Genomic DNA, 6,016 nt, shown 5'->3' on the forward strand with positions numbered 1-6,016 from the left:
CAGGGCTGGTTTTATAACGTTTATGAAATACACACGTGGAGGAGGCGTCTCAGTCCATTTGGGCTGCCATAACGAAATCCCTCAGACTGAGTCATTGGAAACAACAGAGACGTGTTGCTCACAGTGCTGGAGGCCGGGAAGGCCAAGGTCAAGGGGCCAGAGGCCTCCGTATCTGGTGAGGGCTCTCGGGCGCCCTCTCACTGCATCCTCACAGGGAGAAGGGACAGGCGCTTCAGCAGGGCTCGTATTAGGCCGTTCTCACGCTGCTGTAAGGAAACACCTGAGACTGGGTAATTTATAAAGAAAAGAGGTTTAATTGGCTCGCGGTTCCACAGACTGTACAGGAAGCATAGTGGCTTCTGCTTGGCTTCTGGGGAGGCCTCAGGAAACTCACAATCGTGGCGGAAGGCGAAGGGGAAGCCGGCATATCACACCAATGGAACACCGAGGGATGGGAGGTGCCACACATTTTTAAACAACCAGATCTCATAAGAACTCTGTCACGACAGCAGCAGCAAAGGGCCGGTGCTAAACCACTCATGAACAATCCACGCCATGATCCAACCACCTCCCACCAGGCCCCACCTCCAATACAATTCGATGTGAGATTCGGGAAGGGACATGGATCCAAACCAAATCAGGCCTCTTTTCGAAGGCCACAGATCCCATTCAGAGGGCAAATCCCCACGACCTCATTCCCTCCTGAAAGCATCACTCTTCAGAAGCAGCAGCTCAAAGGACAAGACCTCCAAAAAACCCAACTGTGCTGTGCCTCAGTCTAGGCCACAAACACAGGCCGGGGTCCTGCCCTATGGCCCACGACTTTGTGACTTTGGTGATCTGTTCACCCACTGGCAGAGACACATCACAGGCAGCTTTTCCTGTGGACCAGTGTCTAGCTCCCGGTACAGCCACTCTGGCCCTGATGCACGGTTGCTGTGGGAGGTTTTGGTTGCGGGCACAGCCCAGAGACGCCCCTCGCTCTGACACGGCCCCAGGCCAACCTCAGCTCTGCCCTGACTGGAGGGGCCGGGATGATCAGCATTTTTCATGTATCTGTCAGCCCGTATGTATATACTATTATTATTTGTCAATTAAAAATAAAATATTTTGGTTTGAGTGGGAGTTGAAAGAAAAAACATTAATTTGAAAATCAGAGAAGAAATGGGGTCAGGAACACAAGACCTACGATAAGGAGGACGTCAGGACTGGCAAGGCGCCCCCCTCACTGTCCCTGGGGGTCCTCCGCAGGCCACAGGCAGGGCAAGGGAGCCTGTCAGGCATTCTCCGCACCCTGCGGCCTCGCTCTGGGAGTCCAAGGTCCTCAGAGGCACGGATGTGGAACCACAGAGCGGACAGGGCGGGCTCTGCTGCTGGCACCTCTTCTCTGCACAGACCACCCCCCCTTTTCTGTGGTTGGATGCTGACCTCACAAGGGAGTCATGTGATGCAGGTCTGACCAATCAAGCAACTCCATCCCATTCCCAGTGATTGGTTCTGGGACAAACATGTGACCCACTGTGGCCAATCAGAACCAGGCTGGGACTTGCACAGGGAGTGCTGGGCAAGAGCCTCCGTCTCTATCTAGGACCCTCAGAGCTGCAAGGGGGGACCAGTCGCCCTCAGGTGTCCATGCTGGGAGAGACCTGGGATGGATCAGGGCCCAGATGGGGGCTGGGCAGTGGGTCAGAGCCAGGACAGGAGGTGCCACAAAGTGGGGGTATGGGGTCACAAGACCAAGCCAATGCAGAAGATCAGCCCAGGCTGAGCAGAAACACCTGCTACCTCCACTGAGCCTGGAGCCCGCCGCCCCTGATCCCCCACCTTCTCAGAACTTAAGTCCATTTTACTTATGGGAGTTGAAGCTGATCTGCTATTCTTTAAAAGCTTCCTCTCTGTAACTGTGTCATTTGAAGAATATTACACAAATGGAGGCATTCACCCTGCAGCATTTTGAGACCAGCCTTTTGCACTATTCTCTTGCAATCTGTCCAAGTCGTTATGTCATCAGATGGGAGCCGTCCTGGTGCTCACAGTCAGGCGAAGCTGTTCTCCTGGTGAACCCACACTTTACGGAACACCTGAATCACACAGAGCCATCTGTGACATGATGAAGCAAGACAAAAACAAGAACAACTGTGATCATATCAGATTACAGACAAAACACGAGCATGTTCCAAACCACAAAACAATCAACGTTCCCTCTATCTTGGCCAGTGTGAGAGACTGCAGCCTCAGCACCAAGCACAGCCGCAGGCTTGCTCTTAGCTTCTATCTAAGAATTGTTAAGATGCCTGTCTTCATCCATTTTCTGTTGCTATAACAGAATACCACAGATTGGGACCAGGCACAGTGGCTCGAACCTGTAATCTCAGCACATTGGAAGGTGAGGTGGGCGGATCACTTGAGGTCAGGAGTTCAAGACCAGCCTGGCCAACATGGCAAAACCCTGTCTCTACTCAAAAAAAAAAAAAAAAAAAAAATAGCCAAGCATAATGACGGGTGCCTATAATCCCAGCTACTAGGGAGGCTGAGGTGGGAGAATAGCTTGAACCCAGGAGGTGGAGGTTGCAGTGAGCTGAGATTATGCCACTGCACTCCAGCCTGAGTGACAGAGTGAGACTCCGTCTCAACAACAACAACAACAACAAAGGAATACCACAAACTGGGAAATTTATAATAAACAGAAGCATATTGGCTCACAGTTCTAGAGTCTAGGAAGTCCAATATCAAGGTGCTGGCATCTGGTGAGGACTTTCTTGCTGTATCATAACAAGGCAGAGAGACAGAGAGGAGGTAAACCATCATAATAGCATGAATCCATTCATGAGCTGAACACCTCTTAACAGTCCCACTTCCCAACGCTCTCACATGAGTTTTGAAGGGGGCAAACATTCAAACCATAGCAATGCTTAATCACAGAAATACCCCCCACTTCCTAACAGCATCTAATTCGAGAAACTCCACTTCGCAAGTCACTTAACACAGGTCCCAGTCCTACGCTAAGTCCTTTTGATGCTCTCTTACTGAGAAGTCCACACTTCCCCAAGGTATGTGTTCTCCCTCACCACAATACATCAATAAACTGAGTTTATTAAAATACACACCAAGGGGCTCTCCCACACTCACATCCTGCCTCCATCTCTCTTGGGAGCACCAGGTAAGGATCCAGGGAAGACAGCCCCACTAGCATGTGACCCCTCTGTGTCTCTGACCCCTGGGGTTCTGCATCCTCATCCAGGCTCTCAGCGATCCGAGCAGCATTTGAGAAGAATTCTCCTCACTGGCTTTTAGGGCATCTGGCACCCCCAGGCCCCCCAGAAAGTACATGCTCACATCATGCCTTTCCTTGGAAACACCTGTCTTTCCTTAGGGAGGCGGGGGTGATATTGCTCCCAGTCTTTCCATCCTCTGAAGAACTCTCCTTAAATCTCAAGTTACCATTCTCTGAAGTTAAAATTCATGGGTAGAGCAGGTTTCACTGGCTCTGGATGTGTGTTTATTGAACCTTCTGGACTCAGGTTTTCCGAAATTCCCCACCTAGAATAAGAGGCAGTTCATGACTGGAATCTCAGAGGCCAAACCCACATTTAGCCCCAGCGCATCTGACTTGTCTCCCTCACACCCGACCACACTCAGACGTCCTTCCTCCATCGTCTACCTGTGAGCTGCCGTCTGCCTCCCCCAGATACAAAGAAAGACTGCAGAGGAGGGTTGCTTCTCCTCTATCCTGGGTGAGTCTGCTGCCCCCAGGAGTTTGCACCCTGGGTTGGTGAGTTTATAGAGCAGCCATTACCAATGCTAAGTGTGATCAACACCAGATGTGTTGTTATTTGTGTAATGAATATTAGAAGTGGGTATCTATGGGTGAAGTTGCTAACTTATTACAAATCATTACAGGTCTTAGAAAAGCACTTCTGTTAGCGATGAGGGGACTTTCTAAGATATTTTGGGATATGTCCCCAACCCTGAATGTACAGGTAGAGGAAACACAGGCCTGCTGGCCTGTGCCCACGGTCCCCACATGGCCCTGTTCAGCCTGTGGATCAGAGGATGGCTGAGCATGGTGCTGCCTAAGAAGGAAAGACCCTGCCCCAGGACTTCCCTTTTCCTTCCTCTAGTAAACCCTTCCGGCAGGGTGACGCTGGGTCAGGTTTAAAGAAGGAGATCAGGATCTTCCCGGGCTTACAGAAGAGTTTGATATGGGCCATTCTGTGTTTGCCTCCTAATGAATGTCCGTGTATACGTGGCGGAATTGGTCCAGAGTTGCCTTATCATAGATTTGTATGCGAACACATAACCGTCACCACTTCAAATTCTCTGGATGTAACTACTGTCCGCCAGAAATAATCTAATAGTTGTCCAAGGACAGATTTATTCAGGCCCTTTAACAACTGTCTCCACTCCAGGAGGGCTTCCTGCGAGGCCGTGGCCAGTGATTCAGCCCCATGAAACACGCCGGGACAAAACTGCATGTGGAGATGGGATTTTGTGCCTCCAGTGAGGGGAGCTTCTCAGATACTCTGAAAGAGGTTTCTGGAACTGGGGGAGGATGGATGGCAGATTTAGTTTGAAGTGAAATTAACCAGCAAGAGTTGATGGGATGTGACTCCCGGAACTCAGACAAGAACGCCAGCTCCTTACAATTTCATTTCCAGAGCATCAGAACTGCCAAGAGCCTGGGGTTCCCTAAGGACATCTCATCTCCCTGGATCTGGGAATAGCTTCCGGATGCCTGGGCTCTGGACAGGTGTGTGGTGCAGTCCTCACTAGCCCACGAGGTGGTGTCTCCACGGGGCTGCCTCAGTTTATTCCCCCAGTGACCGCTCACTGAGCAGTGGGCCTGTCCATGTCACTTCAACCCCATGTGCTGCATCATCTCACCTCATCCCCTGCTGCCCCCGAAGTGGGCGCTGTGACCACTCCATCCTGCAGATGAGGAAGCTGAGGCCCAGAAAGCTCAAGTGGCTGCCAGGAGCACTCATGGGCACAGCTGCCTCTCTGCCCGCATTCCTCCCATGACACCTCCCAGACCGGGAGTCACTAAGTGCCTCCAAACAGATGACAGCACCTGTAAGACACCCAGAGCAGGTGAGAAGAAACCTCTCATCTGAGGATGCACCGTTGAAAAGGAAAATGCACCACAAGTCTGAACGGTACCTCTGCAGAGGCGCGATTCAAACCAGGCTCTCTGGAGAGTGGGATGCTTCTGCAAAGAGAGAGATTGTGCTTTCCAGCATTTCATGCAGAATTTTAAGTCAACGAGGGGCTTCTGATGGATACTCTGTCCTGTTCAGAAACCCAGTGAGCTTCCTGAACCCGGCTGGTGCTGCCTGGCTTTCATGCTGAGTGTGGGGAAAGGCTTATATTAGAGTCAGACCCTGGGACTCAGGACTGTGGGTGAGCCCAGCATCCCCACGCTCCAGATGGGAGAAAAGGGAACAAATGCTGTCGAGCTGTGTTTGAGGAGAACATTCTTCTTGTAATTAGTCCCTCAACTTCTAACAGCATCCAGAATGAAAAGAACAGGCCAGAACAGTGGTCTGCATAACACGCTTGTTTCAGCGCGCACTCAGACACTGCCTTCTGTCAATGCTTCACCTTCAGGCAACCTGCACCAATGCAGAAAAGACTAGATTTCTCCCGGTGTCATTATTCAGCTGAAACGTTGTCTCATCCTGAAGCTGTGAAAATGCCCAACTTCCTTTCTCGTCTCCAGCACTCTCAATGAGTCCTTTCCGTTTCCACTCGATGGTTCCTCAGCTTGGCTGAAACCAGCAGCAGCTTCCTGAAGACATTGGAGCTAAAGCTTTTTTTAATTTTCCAAAAAGGAAGGGAAGTAATCTTTCAAGAGCCCTGCCCCACCATTTCATTCCCTTCCTGATTCAACTGTGGCCCTATCAGCTGCAGTTTCAAAACGGCAGCACAGACCTCAGACCCCATAGATTCCCTTCCCTTCTAACCAAGTACAGACCCCAGACCCCATAGATCCCCTCCCCTCCTAACCAAGTAACAG

The 6,016-nt window shown here is 50.9% G+C and overlaps 1 long non-coding RNA gene across 1 annotated transcript; it reads right to left on the minus strand.

The window, feature by feature from the left end:
* Positions 1 to 291: 291 nt before the first annotated feature.
* Positions 292 to 5,809, minus strand: LOC114671008 (uncharacterized). The gene is made up of 2 exons (XR_003720895.2): positions 2,704 to 5,809; positions 292 to 2,100 (listed from the first exon to the last, which is right to left on the minus strand). It is a non-coding gene; the product is annotated as an uncharacterized LOC114671008 (long non-coding RNA).
* Positions 5,810 to 6,016: the final 207 nt, after the last annotated feature.

This window comes from Macaca mulatta, chromosome 11, assembly GCF_049350105.2.
Source record: "Macaca mulatta isolate MMU2019108-1 chromosome 11, T2T-MMU8v2.0, whole genome shotgun sequence".
NCBI lineage: Eukaryota > Metazoa > Chordata > Mammalia > Primates > Cercopithecidae > Macaca > Macaca mulatta.